Source organism: Lipotes vexillifer, unplaced genomic scaffold, assembly GCF_000442215.2.
Source record: "Lipotes vexillifer unplaced genomic scaffold, Lipotes_vexillifer_v1.1 scaffold1383, whole genome shotgun sequence".
NCBI lineage: Eukaryota > Metazoa > Chordata > Mammalia > Artiodactyla > Lipotidae > Lipotes > Lipotes vexillifer.
Window position 1 is genome coordinate 873,340 of NW_006797683.1, and position 17,045 is coordinate 890,384.

Genomic DNA, 17,045 nt, shown 5'->3' on the forward strand with positions numbered 1-17,045 from the left:
AACCATGAATGCTGGAGAGTCACATATTTGATCAACAAAGAAAGTCGAACGTACAGCTTAGCCCCTCCTCTGTTTTCTCCACAGTAGAAAAGTAGCCCCTGGCTAATGGTCCCTTCACCATTTGTTTACTGATTTAGTTTTCTTCCTTCCTTCCTTCCTTTCCTCCCTGTCTCCCATTCATCCATCCATCCATCTGGCCAAATAAGACTTCCTTTTCCCTTGTTTAATACAACATACACATACATACATAACAACTGTTTATCCTGGTCCCTTAGCTGGAAGTGTCCATCCCTATCCTCTCCTGCTTTCACTGTTTGTAATTTTGACTCTTAGCTTAAGGAGTAGCTTAAGGGCCACCTCCCTCTTGAAGCCCTCCTCTGTCTCCAAATTAATCACTCCTTCCCCCCCCCACACCCCCTTTCTGTGTAACTTTCGATCTGGCACTTACTTTCCTCTGCCTTACATTATGGAGTTTTTTGTTTGTCTGTCTGTTTGTTTTGCGGTTCGCGGGCCTCTTACTGTTGTGGCCTCTCCCGTTGCGGAGCACAGGCTCCGGACGCGCAGGCTCAGCGGCCATGGCTTACGGGCCCAGTCGCTCCGCGGCATGTGAGATCTTCCCGGACCGGGTCACGAACCCGTGTCCCCTACATCGGCAGGTGGACACTCAACCACTGCGCCACCAGGGAAGCCCACATTATGGAGTTTTTAACATATGGCTGTTTCCTCCACTAGAGCAAAGTTGTATGCAGTCAGAAAGAATGTTTTTATTGCTCTTTTGAAACATGGATATTTTGATATGTAATCTGGGTTCATTGTGGAATATTTAGAAATTATAGACTTGTAAAGAGAAAATCTCTTATATGCCCATCATCCAAAAATAATCACTGTTATTGGTGAATCTATTTATATAGATTTTTTCCCTGCATTTATACAAGCATAACTTTTCAAAAATGGAATTTATATGTTACATACTGGTTTGTAACATAAGCAGGCACTTCCTGCCATGCAGAGACGTTTCCATCACGCCTAAGTAACTATGTAGTAGTATGGGTGTGCATTATTTACCCAGTCCTTTACTGTTGGGCACTTAAGTTATTTTCAATAGTTTGCATTTAAGTGAACATACTTTTACAAATAAAATTTGCCCATGTATCCAAGGATACTTATATTCTAAAAGTTGTGATTACCTAGTACCAAATAGCCCCAGAAAGGTAATACCAGTAAAGGTCTTTAAAAATAATAATTAATAAACACTATTTATTACATTTTCACATTCCACATCCTTTATATATTTTTACCTCTACATTGATCCCATGGCCATAGGTTTTATTTTCAAAATCAGATGAGGAAACTGAGGTTCAGGGAGTTAAGTAATTTGTCTAAGGTCATCTAGTTGATAGGCGGTGAAAGTGGGATTCAGGTTCAGGTAGGTCTGACTCCCAATATTTGTTTTTCCAGTGTATTATACTATGTCCCTCTATCAAACTGGGTTTCTTCCCAAAATACAGGCAGACCAACATGTGAATTTAAACATTGCTGGGTCAGTCCCTTTTATCTCACAGGAATTAGGCTTCACCTCCCTTTCTGGGGTGGTATGTACATGTGTGTGACTGGGGTAAGGGCAGCTGGAGACACTTGCTTGTGCATTTCTTGTGTGACATTCTTCTGCTCTTGACTGCGAGGTTATGCATCGGTCATAGGTCTATGAGCTGCCCTAATGAAGGTGGTTCCCTAGCTTGGAATAATCAATGGAACGAAAACCCCATTGAGGCTGCCTTTTGCACGGTAGCTGAGACCTCCTACTTGGAGAAGGCCTGGGATCAGAGGTCTCAAGCATCAGAGGCCACACCTGAGTTTTCCTTGTAGGTCACACTTATTCTAGAATATAGTGGTATTGCCCAGACACAATAAACCACCTGGAATGTTTCTAAAATAGTCCAACAATGTCTCATGGATGGAAATAAACATGTTAGAAGGTTCAGCAAGCCTGAAGCATCAGCATTGTTTTGAGGCTACCAGTAAATATTTATTTAAAGCATGAAGAAAAGCAAAAAACACCCCACAAGGGTCCTGAAATTTTGTTTTTCTTAGTGTTTACATCTAGCAAATTAATGTTTTAAACAAAAATATATATAACACGATGTAGTTGGGCTAGTCACAAAGTAACTACAGGATTTTCAAAATTAATTAATTTGTGGTATACTGTCTGAGGTGTGCCCCAGAAATAGAACACAGATTTATTGCAAGTTTTTTGGTAAATATTTTCTTCCAGTTCTGTCAGTAACTATCTGTGTGCCCTTTTGGGGAAAACACAAAAATTCTCGGAGGCCCCTCTTGACTGGGAGGCCCAGGACAAATGGCAACCCTACCCCAGCCTCGCCATGGGTCAGGCCGAGCCCTGGCCAGTGTCGCTCTTAACTACACATAGGCAAATACAATAAGTGACTCATTTAAAAAACATCATCCGGGGCTTCCCTGGTGACGCAGTGGTTGAGAGTCCGCCTGCCGATGCAGGGGACACGGGTTCATGCCCCGGTCCAGGAAGATCCCACATGCCGCGGAGCGGCTGGGCCCTTGAGCCATGGCCGCTGAGCCTGCGCGTCCGGAGCCTGTGCTCTACTACGGGAGAGGCCACAACAGTGAGAGGCCCGCGTACCGCAAAAAAAAAATAAAAATAACGTCATCCAGTGACAACCTCAAATACGGACATAAAACTCAGGTTATGAGGATATCTGAAACCACAGGCGAGGGTCTCTTCCCTAAAGTGAAGGGGCAGATTGACTGTCGTTTGTGGGCTGTGATGTGTGTGCACACATATATCATGAAGGCAGAGGTATCGTTCTGTCCTTTGTTTACCCCAGCACCTTAGAATAGTGTCTGCTACACGTTAGGCACTCCATGAATACTTTTTGAAGAAATGAATGCATGCATGAACGCACAGCGAGGTAACCATCCATTTTCTTTTTTGAAAAAGATACCTACAACTAGTAAGGACCTACTGTATAGCACAGGGAACTCTACTCAATACTCTGTAATGGCCTATCTGGGGAAAGAATCTTAAAAAGAGTGGCTATATGTATATGTTTAACAGATTCACATTGCTGTACAGCAGAAACTAACACAGCATTGTCAAGCAACTATACTCCCCCCCAAATTTTTTTAAATAATAAAGGAACTAGGGAAAAAAAGATACCTACAGTTTCTAGCTTTAAAAAAGGGGAAGATAGGAATGAGATCCTTTTCAATAGGAAGGTAAGGAAAATAGGTGAGAAATAATTATTGCTACCCCACAGTGAGTCCTTTATATCACTTAATGCAGTGGTTCTCAGGTTTTCCCGGCAGGCACATCACCCAGTGGGCTTGTTAAAACCCCTTGCCGGGACTTCTCTGGTGGCGCAGTGGTTAAGAATCCGCCTGCCAGTGCAGGGGACACGGGTTCAAGCCCCGGTCTGGGAAGATCCCACATGCCACGGAGCAACTAAGCCCGTGCACCACAACTACTGAGCCTGCGCTCTAGAGCCCGCAAGCCACAACTACTGAGCCCACGCACAACAACTGTTGAGCCTGCGTGCCTAGAGCAAGTGCCCAGCAACAAGAAAAGCCACAGCAGTGAGAAGTCCGCACACCCCAATGAAGAATAGGCCCCGCTCGCTGAAACTAAAGAAATCCCATGCACAGCAACAAAGACCCAACGCAGCCAAAAATAAATAAATTAGTTTAAAAAAAAAAAAACAAAAAGAAACCTTTGCCACAGTCCACCCCCGGGGCTCTGGATTCTGCAGCGGGGCCGAGCTGGGTGGTTCTAACAAGTTCCCAGAGGTTGCTGATACTGCCATCCAGGGACCACACTTTGAGAATCTGATATCAATTAATTGTCTGTAAGGTAGGTGCTGTGTGTCCATTTCTCGGTTTAGGAAACTGACACAGAGAGGTCAAACGAACACTTCCAAGGTTAAACAGCTAAAATAAATGGTGTAGCTAGAGTTCGACTCAGGTCTATTTAATATCAGTGCCTGCGGCTCTAACCCCTGTACTGGGAAGCGGGGGAGGCGAGGAAGAAGAGGGCTGAGTCCGATTGCTGGGGCTTTATTGGAGGAAGGAAGGACCAGGAGTAGAAAGCTGTCTAAAAGCTTGTCTGGGGGGAAGGAGACCCTCTTCCTGGAACACCCTTCTTCTGTGTTGCTTGGGGTTTTAAGTCAGTTATCACCACCTTTGGAATGTGGATCAGCTCTCCCCACCCTCTTGCATTCGGAAATCTCTGCCCCTTTATTATCCAACTTCAGGGTTGACTTTGGGAATTAAGGTTTATTTTCCTTCGGTTTTAGGAATTAGTTTTTAAACCTTAGAAGAGTCAGGTTCTTTGACCAACGTACTGAATGAACTTCTCCCTTCGGCATCTAAAACTTTCGTCCATGTTATTTGCACTCTCAAGGCTATATTAATGCCTGAAGGGTAGGCTTGGAAGAGGCATTTATTTCATAACATGTGTCCTTTCCCCACTACCCTCAGACTCCCAGTCCATTTTTAAAATTTATTTGCCTAGTGAGTTCTCATGGAATCTCTCATGAGCATCAAAAAAGGACAGTGAAATAAATCCTTCTAGAATACCTGGGCTCCCAGCTTTCTGCCAGTCACAACCTCTGAGCTCCTCCATACCCTCGGCCCTGAGGCTTCTTCTGGAACATCTCGGGCCGGAGGGAAAAGATGAAGGGAGACATGTGTTGAAGGTGCTGGTGGCTGCAGCTCTGTGGCCAAAACAGAATCCCCTCTTCTTCTTTTTTTTATTTTTTAATATTGACTATATTCTCCGTGCTGTGCATTACATCCTTGTGTCTTATTTGTTTGTTTATTTATTTTTATATATTTATTTAATTTATTTATTTTTGGCTGTGTTGGGTCTTCGTTTACCGCACGTGGGCTTTTCTCCAGTTGCAGCAAGCGGGGCCCACTCTTCATTGCGGTGCACGGGCCTCTCATTGCGGTGGCCTCTCTCTGTTGGGGAGCACGGGCTCTAGGCGCGCGGGCTTCAGTAGTTGCACACGGGCTCAGCAGCTGTGGCTTGCGGGTTCTAGAGCACAGGCTCAGTAGTTGTGGTGCATGGGCTTAGCTGCTCCGCGGCACGTGGCATCCTCCTGGACCAGGGCCCGAACCAGCGTCCCCTGCACTGGCAGGCGGAGTCCCAACCACTGCGCCACCAGGGAAGTCCCATGTGTCTTTTTTTTTTTTTTCCGGCCTTACCACACGGCATGTGGGATCTTAGTTCCCCGACCAGGGATCGATCCCGCACCCCCTGCAGTGGACCGCCCGGGGAGTCCCCTCCCCTCTTCTTAAGGAAAATTAACTTGCAGTCTCCTGCCCTCCCTCATGGTCGAGGGCCGCCTGTGCTGGTGGAGGCTGGAGGGGATGTAGTGAATGGTACTGAACTCCCAAGGCCCAGCTGAAACTTAGAATGTTGGTTAGAGCTGTTGGAGGTGCCCAGAGCTTGTCCAGTCAGCCTTCCCATCTCACAGTTGAGGACACGGAGGCCGAGAGGGGAGATGATGTGGTCCGGGTCACACAGGAGTGGCAGGGCCAGTCATCCTAGTGACTTCCAGTCACATACTCCTGCTGCTCCCAGCCAGTTACAACCACCTGGGGCTCAAGCAGAGTTTGGTACTGTGTGGTTTTCACAAGGATTTCAAATGAGGCTCTCATCCCTTAGGACACCCGGAATGTGGACATGGCCCAGAGTAGGGATCTCCCGCAGGAGGCTCATTGTTCAAGATCACCCAGCTCGTCCGAGCACAGGACTCCCCAGTGTAGACATTGGCCTTCCCAGCAGCCTTTGGTCCTGGTTCTCCTACCTGCTCTCTGCCTGAGTGCCATTCCATCTCAGGGAAAAATATCCCCAAACCACGCTCTTTTAGTTTCTGAAAACAGTACTAAATGCTCTACTTTCACAGTGTGTGTGAAGGAGGAGAGAGAGAAGAATGAATATGTGGTATGTCATTGGGTCCTCTGGGCCATCACTTTCCTGCCAGTCTGTGGAACAGACCATTGGCCCCAGATTTTTAGGTTCCATGGGCCAGTCAAATTTCCCGCCCCCCGATATTTTGGGTTGACAGTTTATTTTGCCACGTAAGAACATCTTTAAAAAGCCAACACTGTCCACTACCGGTACTTTTTTTAATTGTGGTAAAATATACATACTATAAAACTCAACCATTTTTAAGTGTACAGGTCCTTGGCATTAAGTACATTCGCGTTGTTGTGCAACCATCACCACTGGCCATCTGCAGAACTTGTCACCTTCCTGACTGAAACTCTACCTGTTAAACATGTTAACTCCCCAGTCTTCTCTCCTCCAGCCCCTGGCAACCACCTTTTACACCATTTCCTTTTAAAAGGATGTCTATTGGGACTTCCCTGGCGGCCCAGTGGTTAGGACTCCGCGCTTTCACCGCCGACAGCCCGGGTTCGATCCCTGGTCAGGGAACTGAGATCCCACCAGCTGCGTGGCATGGCCAAGAAAATAAATAAAAGGATGTCTATCACCTTTATTCTCGTAATGTAACAATAAGGGATGTTTCTTTAACATTGAAAAAAATAGGTCACTTTATGAAGAGTCCCTTCCTTTCTCCACTGCAGTGGGTGGTGAGCGTCCTTGCACTGGGCATGGTGACCCAGACCCACCACTGCAGCCATGGAACCAGCCAGGGAGGGAAGGTGGCACAGAGCCGGAGGGGTGCTGATAGCCCTGGTGCCTGTGCTCTCAAGCACCCATTGAGGTTTGGGGAGGGGGGCAAAAGGCAAATTCTGAAACAGCTGTGGCCTCGACTAATTCATCAGCCAGTTTAGGGAGCGGCAGCGTTTTCCTACCCAGCTACTGGTGCCTCCTTCCCCAAACCAGCTCCGAGGAGCATGGGGGAGGGGAGTCCGTACCGAGGCCCTGGGAGGGGGCGGGGTGGGGGGGAGAGCCATACATTCTTTTCTTCAAGGAACCTGACCGGACTCTAAGGTCAGCGCCCGAAGGATTGGGAGCTGCAGGGCTACCTCTTGGCTGTCCTCCTTCCCCCACTCTTAATGATCTTTCCATTACAGAACCCAGACCAGGAAGTGCCTGACAGGTCACAGCTGCAGACACATGGCTGGGAGGCCTGGGCTCTGGGCCAGTGGTGGGAGGGTCTGAGTTCCCCTTCGAGCAGCGGGACCCCTACACACGCGTACACACACACAGCGCACGCACACGCACGCACTCCCCACTTCAGCTAGTTGTCCAGCTTTTCCCTGACAGCTCAGGGGAAGGTGTTCTTACTTCTGTGTTGTCACAGTTGGTGGCCGTTGGTACTTTTGCTTTGAGCTTAGGACGTGATTGTAATAAAGGCAGAAGTCCCCCAGCTGAGGGTCCAGATCCCCTGTGCTTACAGCCCACACAAGTGTCCTTACTGGGCTTGCGGTTCTTTGGGGGAAGTTTTCCATCAATGAACAAGGCTCTCCAGCTTCTTTTCCCAAAATAGGGCCCCCCCCCCCCGAACATGGCTCTAGAAGCTTCCCGGGCGCCGAGGGCAGTTGTAAGGCACAGCCTTAATGCTGCCCAAACGATCACTCTGATTCTATCAAGATACCGGGTTCAAAACATTTTGCAGGGAAGGTCTAGAGGCAGGAGCATGGGCTCTGCAAACACACAGACCTGGATAGACCTGGATAGAGCCCCCTTCATTTTATCCTCTTCACCGAGGCCAGCTCCTTCCACATACAAGTTTGCTCAGGAAATGTTAATTTACCCTAAACTGTGTCCGAGGGGGGCAGTTGTCACACAGGAATTTCTGTCTCCACCGCCAGCTGTGTTGTTGGCTTTCTTCCCTGAATCTGCCAAGGCTGATTCCTCTGGTGCCAAATGTGAGCCGGTGACACAAACTTCTAGGAACCGGGAGCTGAGGACCTCCCTTCCCGGTAGCTGCAAGGCACCTACCTTTGCTCTTTATGCTTCTTCCTGCACGTCTTAGGTGAACTTGCCCCTTCCCAGAGCAGCTCTCTCTTCCAGGTAAGGTAGAGCAGCCAAGGGTACCGGGAATCCTTTTGGGAAATGGGTGGAGGACGCATTTTTCTTTTCAGCTCTGCCCAGAGTGCGTCTGTAAACATTGGGGAGAGAGGAAGAGGGGAGATTTCTTTTAAAAACAACTCCTGGGCGCATTCCTTTGTTAATCACGTAATTACAGCCCTCTCCCCAGCCTGAAAGTGTTCTCCTTCTCATGGTGGGAGGTATTGGGGAGGGGTGGGTGTTACCCAGTCCCTAGGAGGGAAGAAAGTACAGGTACCAAGGAGGCATCAGCTGGAACCCAGCACTGGGGCTTGAACCCCAGACTCCACTTTGATGCTGGGTTGCCCGTCGTCGCCGTATCTTTGGGAAGGTTTGCACAGGATGCTGGGCCTCCCCTGCCCAACCACTTGCTGCGGAGCTGGTTTTGGGGGGTCTTGGGGTGGGTGCAGGGTCCTGGCTGTGGCTTTGGCCAGCACAGGCGGCTCTGCGCTAAATTACAGTGACGAGATGGGACAACACAAAAGCCCCAAAATCTTTTTTTAATAAAAACAAAACACACCTCCCAGCCCCAAGCCCCTGGGCTGCTGAATGGCGATGGCTTCCTGTCAGGATTAGCTGGGCTGCCTGGGCATGTGTGCACTGCCTTTCTCCTCAGGAAATACCTTTAGTAAGCCCTGGTGGGGTCCCCATGGCAACGCGAGAGGGGACCTGCTGACTGAGGCCATTCAGCTCCCATTGTTGCCGGGCCCCTTTGTCGGGAGCTGTATTGCAGCCTCTCTGGCAAACACAGCAGTTTGCACCGTTTTGTCAGGCTGAACGTGGAGTCTTTACATTTTAATGGGCTCTTCTGGCAGTGGCCCATTTGCATGCAAAATGCTCCTTCTTACTCTGTCCCTTTTTCTATTAAAAACAAAAAACAAAAAAACAAACCCTACACTCCAAATCTCCCTGGGTCAGGGGCCCGGTGAACACGGCTGGATCTGGGTGTCAGGCCCTGCTAATTGATTTGGTGTCCCCGGCTCCCCTCCCACCCATGCCCGTGCGCCCCATTTCTGCAGCTCTCCCTGCATGTCGGGGATGCCTCGCATCCAGGGGATCTCACATCTGGAGGGCTTCCTCCATGGACCCTCCCACCGTTGCAGGATGACCGTTGTTCCCTGGGATTTCGGTGAGAACCCCCTCTGACCTGGCCTTGCCAGACTAAAGTAAGTTTTCAGTTCCATTTCAAAGCCAAAGTAACGTAATAAAAACCTCGGCCGAGGGCTCCCGGAGCCCCACTGGGCTGTTCTGTGTTTCTTTTAAGTTGCTTTCAAAGCCACCCCGAGTTCCTCCCCCACCCACAATTGCCCCCTCATTTATCTCTGGGGAGTTTGTGCCAAGACTGTAAACATTCCTGGACCACCAGTTCCCCACGTTACCAAAGAGGATGGCCCTTCTCTCCTAACTTTCTCAACCCAGAGACGCAAAAGCAAAAGGATTTCATAGGGATGACAGCAATGGAGAACCCCTGCCCGAGACAACAGGGCTGGATTTGTGGAGGGCTGGTTATTCAAGCCCTACACCCTTCCCCTTCAGAGTGCGGCATAGACACGACACCACACCTGATCTCAGAGGGTAGATAAGACATATACTTACAGACCAGCCCTCAGCCGAGCAGCTTGAATGAGTGCATGATAAAGCCATGAATTTTTTAAAAAATTTTTATTGGAGTATAGTTGATTTACAATGTTGTGTTAGTTTCAGGCATACAGCAAAGTGACCCAGTTATACAGATATCCATTCTTCAGATTCTTTTCCCCATATAGGCCATTACAGAGTATTCTGTAGAGTTCCCTGTGCTATAACGTAGGTCCTTATTAGTTAGCTGTTTTATATATAGAAATGTGTATATGTCAATTCCAATCTCCCAATTTATCCCTCCCCCTTCCCCTCACCCCGTGGTAACCACAAGCTTATTTTCTATGTCACATTACAAATGAGAGGAGGAGCAGAGCCGCGGAAGTCTCCGGAGAATGAGTTTTCAGTCTGGGGAAGTGGTGGAGAGATAGGAAAACAAGGTGTTTTAGGAGAAAGCAAAATAAAGGGCAGTGAGGGTATTGGCTGCAGAGGTGGTACCAGGAGAGCTGGGTGGGAGGAGGTAGCTGAGAGACCCCCAGGTCGTGGACGAGGGGGACGCAAACTGCGTTCTCGGGGGGCCTGAGGGGATGGGATGCAGAGGGTCAGGAGTGCAACACTCAGGATGTGTAATCAAGAGAGCTGGCCCAAGGGAAGGGGTGGCCAGCCTCTTTGCCTAACGTTCTGGATCATCTCAGTGGATCAGGCAGGGGTCATCGGAGGGCATCAGTTCAGCTGTAAGCTGCACTCGAGAGGGAGGGGTTGGGACCAGAGAAGGTGTTAGGGATTGAGCCAGGGACCCAGGCAGGAGGGAGGGGTCATGCCGCGTACCTGTGGCCAAGGCAGAGGTGTAGGTACCTCCCGATGCCACGTGTGCTGGGTGAAGGACCCAGGACCCAGCAGACCCAGCACCTAGAGCCAGTGCTGAGCCCTGTTCTGTGACTTTGGGAGAAGTCTCTCTGCCTCCATTGTCTTATGTCTAAATGGAATAAATGCACATGGACGTGAACGTGGATAAACGCGCCTTGTAAAGTATCAGGTGCCATACCGAAATAAGGCGTGACTGTTGGTCCTGGTCTGCCTCTGTCCCAGTGCCACCACACCCACTCCACGGTTTCCTCATCCGCCACGTGTGCACAGTCACACCTCCGCAACTTTTGAGTAGCTCAGCATGGCTGGGAAAGTACATTTGTAAGTAAGAAAACAGAGTTATAAAGCAGTAGTTGTGGGGCGGATGAAAAGGGAAGGATGAGGCCAAAGTAACCAACTGCAGAATCCCCTGTGAGAAGGTAGGAGACATGGGCGCCATCAGGCAGAAGCCTGGGGCCGACCAGAAAGCATTTCCGTTGTCCTCTGGAAGTCAAGGATTGCAAAGACAGTGAAAATAAGGGCTGTCTTTCAAAGCGGTAGACCTTGGCTCCAGATCTGTGGGGATTGCGGAGAGCCAGGCCACCTGTGTGCGAATCCCTGCTCAGCTACTTAACTGACTAGGTGGGCCGCCTTGGACACATCCTGAACCTCCAGGTGCCTCAGGGTCCCCTCTGTAAAATGAGGATGATAGTACCCACTCCACAGGGTTGTGGAGCAGCTGTCAGCTTCTGCACCAACAGGGTAGAGATAAGAGTGGTTATCGGGCTTCCCTGGTGGCGCAGTGGTTGAGAGTCCGCCTGCCGATGCAGGGGACGCGGGTTCGTGCCCCGGTCCGGGAAGATCCCACATGCCGCGGAGCGGCTGGGCCCGTGAGCCATAGCCGCTGAGCCTGCGCGTCCAGAGCCTGTGCTCCGCGACGGGAGAGGCCACAACAGTGAGAGGCCCACGGACAGCAAAAAAAAAAAGAGTGGCTATCAACCTCATAGGGTTGCTGTGAGGATTCAGTGATAGTGTGTGTTAAAAGTGTTCACAGGATGTGGGATGTATATAGTAAGCATACTGCCCGTATTGGTCTTACTGTTTTCAGAGTTGTTTAAGGATCCCAAGATAATATATGGGGAGGCGCGTGGTCAGTCGCAAAGTGCTATGCAAGTATGTTATTCCTTCCTGGGTTCGTGCAAAGTTGTGAGGCTCGGGGATGGATGACTTCCAGACCCAACTGGTTCTTATGGGACCAGGGCTGGTGAAACAGTATTTCAGTAATATATTTTCAGGTACATTCGTCCTTGTGGCATGAAAGGCCTGCATTCACAGTCTCTGCAGAGAAATGTGTTCCCTGGGACTTCTTGAGTGGTTCTGTTCTATCCCCCACCTTATAAGTTGAAATCATCTTGGAGGCTGTTTTCTACTGTTTTCTTTTGTTCCAAGCAGGCCATGCATTCTGGCCTCATCTACCATCCCCTTCATCATCTCCCATCCCCTTCATCCCGAGGCACAGCACTGCTCATAAGCACCTCATCCTTTTCTGCTCCCCCCAAAGTTTCACTCCCTTTCCCTCCCGTCGTGTTCCCCTGTGCTGTGAACATCGCCGTCTGCCCTGACCACCAGTACTTGAACTCTGAGACCTCAGAGCCTGTGCTGGGTCATCTGTCCTGGGCTCTCAGATACTTCTGTTGCCTCGTGTTGTATGACCAAGTATCGCATAAATCTTATCACCCTGGTTAGCACAAGGCTAACCAGCCCTTCTGCTGCTTAGCTTAATCCTTTACATCTCTTTGCCCGGTAACAGGGGCTCACAGAGACACCTAATGATAGCCATTCTGGAGAAAGCCTCTGTCTTCTTGGATTTTTGGAGACTGGGGTTTCATCTTCTAATGACAACGTTTGTATGGATTTGAGCCTCCTCAAGGCCATTCCCTACCCTACACGGTGCCCATGACTGGCAGAAGACTCAGAGTTTAGAATCAAGAACTTGGATCTGATCTGATGAACCCAGGGCAGAACTGCCTGCTAGATGACAGTGGCAGATTTCTGCCAGTCCTGCCATAAGTCAAATGCTACATCCTGTTGGCTTGTTGGGAATTACAAAGCCCTGGTATTTTGGAGGAAAGTAGGAAGGGAGAGGGACTCAGTAGGGCCCCGTTAACGTTAATCATGTTCCTAGACTTGAGAGCACTGCCCCTCACCTCTAGCTGCTTCCTTGAGGATTACTAAAAAGTCTGGGTCCCCTATCTGCTCCTAATTCCCCCTGGGGGATGGAGGGGCTCCATTAGAGAAGGAGGATGGGGTTGAATCCCTTTCCCTCCCACTAAAGGGGGTACCAGGTCCAGCCTGCACAGCCTTCCACAGTCCACCTGCCAGCTGCACCGTCCCAGGAGCTGCCCAGGACCACAGTGCTCCTGAGCCCCAGATTTAGGCAGCTATGCAGGAGGCTTTGTCCTCTCCTTGTCTTCTGGAGAGATGGCCAAATTGTTGACGGCCTTAATCCTCTAAGGGTGTGCAAGTCAAGTCCAGCCCTAACGCTAAGCCTAACCATCTAGCTCCCGGTGGTGATGGTAGTGACTCTGATGTGGGCGTGGAAGCATGATGCACCGTTTTCCCACAGTGCACTCCAAGCGCATTGCACCCAGAGCCTGGTCACCACGGAGTCCAGATACCAAATGTCCTCCAGCCTCTGTTCCCCATCCCTCAGGAAGCGCGGGACACATAAAGCACATGTGTGGGTTTGCCGTCTCCCTCAGCATCCCCATTCCAGTTCATCACGTGCTCCAAGAGTTGGAATGTCTTTTCAAGTTGCTGAGCAATAAACTTCTTTCTCTTCTTCATCGTTCGTGGCCAGCCCAGTAAAGCTGTCAGTTGGCTCCTTTCTTGACTGCTAACCATACGTAGAGCCCTTGTCCATGGGTCTCGGCCAGGGAAAGGCCAGCTCAGTAGAGATGGAGCCACAGATACAAGGGCCTTTGCAATGAGGGCATAAATGGGGGACCCTGGAAAGACCAAAAGAGAATGGAGAGTAGTGACGTGATTTTCGCAGGCGGCCGGTGAGCAGTGATATCCTGCATCAGCCGCCTTACAGAGGACTCTCCAAGGTCGGGGCTGCTACTCCAGGTGGTGACGTAGAGGGGCAGGGCCCGGTAAACCAGCAAGCAGTCCATTACCGTTCCATCACCTCCTAAAAGAAAGCGGCGTTTACCTGCTTTGTAAGTGGAGACTTTGACACACATCCGAGAGCACTCTTAGCCATGAAAAAAATCACCCAAGAGCCGTCAGCTGGTTTTTGGTTCTTCCAAAAATTAGTCTGTGCCAGATGCGAACTTCAGTTCAAGGCCTACTGAGTATTTTCTGAGTTTCTGACATGGTTAGGCACTGTGGGAAAACTATGATAGGCAATTCTGAGTTGCTGGCTATTTCTTACGCGAGACGTGGACACTTTTGACAGTTAGGAAACTGTGCACCCAGATTTCCATCAACCAGTGAATGGATTAATAAAATGTGGTGTATCCACTCAATGGAATATTATTTGGCCATTAAAAGAATGAAGTGCTGAGACATGATACAACATGGAAGAACCATGGAAACATGCTCAAAGAAAGAAGGAGGACACAAAAGACTATATTGTACAAATCCATTGATATGAACTATCGAGTGTAGGCACATCTATACAGACAAAGCAGATCAGTGGTTGCCTAGACTGGGGGAGGGGGAGAGGACAGGGAGTGGCTTCTAATGGGTACAGGGTTTCTTTTGGTGGTGATGCAAATGTTCTAAAGTCAGATGGTGGTGATTGCTGCATAGTTCGGTGAATATACTAAAAAGCATTGAATGATACACTCTAAATGGGTGAATTTATGTGAATAAGTAATAATTTATGGGATGTGAATTGTTATCTCAATAAAGTTGTTTGAAAAAGCAACAGTGCAACATGGTATGGAACTGAGTGTGCATCTTTGTGGTTCAGACGGTTACTGTTGTACAGAAAATGAGGGTAGAGACACTCGTGCCAGCAGAAGGCTTTCTGGGTGTCTCGGATGGTACACTTTGAGTAGGTGGGTAGGAGGGCTCTAGAGAGATGCCTGACTTGAGCAGAAGTAAGTTTCATTGCGGGGCAGAAGTAAGGCAGTTCGTGCAGGAGACATTCAGACTTGGAGCAAAAAGTGGGGACGAGAAGGTCGCATGTGGAGGTGGGAACAGACTTGACGAGTGTTGGATGCCAAGCACGGGGTTAGAATACACCCTCTACACAGCACAGGATATTGATCAGGAGCATGAATGGGACTAGCTCACCAGGGCCTGGAACATCACGGGGAGCTTTACCTCCAGCGGCAGGAACAAGAAAGCCGGCTCTTGAGGCTTTAACAGACCACGTACAAGAGTTTTGTTCGCACGTCCTGGCTGGAATGAGCGGGCAGTTTTGGATCCAAGCTAGAATCAGCTAGAGCTTGGTCCCAGCAGGACCAGTCTCCCTTTGCTGCTTTCTCCTGGGGAAACGCCCGTGTGCTCCTTGCTACCTTTTTGTTTCTGGGACCTGTCAAAATAGGCTGTGATGCCAGAGGCTAAGAATTTGAGTTTACCGGAGTTTACTGTTTGACCAACGGCTGGTACAGATCACGAGCTGCAAAATATTTAATCAGTGAGGTCATTGCAGGGAAATAAGATTTGATCCACAGGAGCGTCTTCTGTTTTCCTTAAGGGTCAAGTCTGAACGGCTTTTCTTCTGCCTTCTTTTGGCAAAACCACAAACCATTAAAAATGGAAAGAATAACTTTTTTTTTCAGGACCCACAAAAGCTTATATTTAATGAGTTGTGTGGTCTGCTCACCTTTGGTGGCGTTCCTCTCGATCTGACTCACAGTAATAAATGAGTGCGTGCCTAGTGGTTTTCAAACCCTAAAGCAGCACTCCCTTTCTGATGACTCCATATTTGCCCAATATTTAAGACAGAGCCCTTGGGTCGAAGGGTGCCGGGGCCTGCAGCCTTGGCCTCTGAGCCTTATCCGAGGCCCCTCTGAGCAAAACTACTGTTAGTCCTTGGCTCCCAGGACACCCATTTCTTCCTTGGTGAGGTTTCTAGAAGAAACCTGTTTGGGACTTCAGAAAGAGTTTTTTAAAATGAGGTGGTGCAGGAGAAGAGCGAGTTTGGAAGGGAAGATGATGAAGAGACAGTGCATCATTGTTACCTTATTCAGCGAGCGTTTATTGCCAGCTGTCATGTGCCAGGGCCCTACTGGGTGCTGGGATTTGAAGGTAAATGTGACACGTCCCCACACTCACAACCCAGTCGAGAAAGGGGACTTTCCTTCAGTGTGACAAGTGAGAGGGGAGAGCACCTGACCCAGAGTGGAGTCAGAAAGGGCTTTGAGGGACTTCCTTGGTGGCCCAGTGGTTAAGACTCTGAGCTTCCAATGCAGAGGGTGCGGGTTCAATCCCTGGTCGGGAAAGTAAGATCCCACGTGGCAGCGTGGCCAAAACAACAAACAGACAAACAAAAAAGAGAGGAAGGGTTTGAGGCAGTTTCCAGCCAGGCTGAGAACCGGAGGGTGTGTGGACAGAGCCAGGCAGAGATGCAAGGCCTGGCAGGGCGGTAGGGCCAGGTGCCTTTCAGAGCCTCGCGCATCAGGGGCCTGCAGGGCAGGGGGCCCCCTGGCGAGCCTCTGATGATGAACCCATGGTGAGAAAGAAAGAAGGTTCCAAAAGGCAGCAGAAACTAATCGGGTGGTAGACGGGAGCTGCATCAGGTGTGTTCTTCTGGTGGGCAATGGACAGTGGACAGAAGATGCCGAGAGCAGGCTTGCACGTCCCAGGAGGAACTAGGAGCTGCGTTTTCCCCCTTGTTAGTGCAGAGCGGGCCGCCTGGAATGGTGGCCTCTTTCTGTGTCCGGCCTCAGGCCTTCTTGTTAGCGTGAGTGCAGTGTCGCTGGTGGAGAGGGATGGGTGTGCGGATCCCCAGACTCTGGGGAAGGAGAGGTGAGCGGAAGTAGATGTGTGTGCCCCTGTGTCGGGGGGGAGGGCAGGGGAGAGGAAGGTGGGGGGCTGGAGAGGGGGAGCCCTGCAGTGGGACGAGGAGAAAGGAGCTTTGTGTGCAGTGGCTTTTGCTGCCAGAGCAAGTGTGGGTTTTGTGGCAGCTGCCGGCCTCCGTTCCTAATATAGTCAAAAGGTCCGAATCCTCTGGCCCAACACCTGTTAGCTAGAGCCTCCCCTGAGCTGACCTTCCCTTGGGCTGTCTCTCCCACATATGCACCCTGTGCATCAGACCCATTGCAGGGCTCAGACCCTCCAGTGCTGAATCACTTGAACCCAGACACCCCCCATGACAAACTGCCCCCCACGTGGGTGGGGGCTGCTGGGCTTGTGGCAGGGGGGCTTGTGCAACGGTTCCGGGGGAAAGGGGTAAGCCTGCCCCAGCCAGAAGCAAACGGGGTGTTCCCCTGGGAAGCGGCCACTCTTGGCAAAGAGCTGAGTGTGTGGGGAGGGGACACTCTGGACGCACAGGGGTCCTGGGAAGGGCCGGCTGCCCCCCTAGGATGGAGAGAAACGAACCCTG

The 17,045-nt window shown here is 50.0% G+C and overlaps 1 protein-coding gene across 10 annotated transcripts in view; it reads left to right on the plus strand.

Moving 5' to 3' along the window:
• The window catches only part of FGFR1 (fibroblast growth factor receptor 1), a 40,152-nt gene that overhangs the window by 8,108 nt on the left and 14,999 nt on the right, over positions 1-17,045 (plus strand). The window lies entirely within an intron of this gene.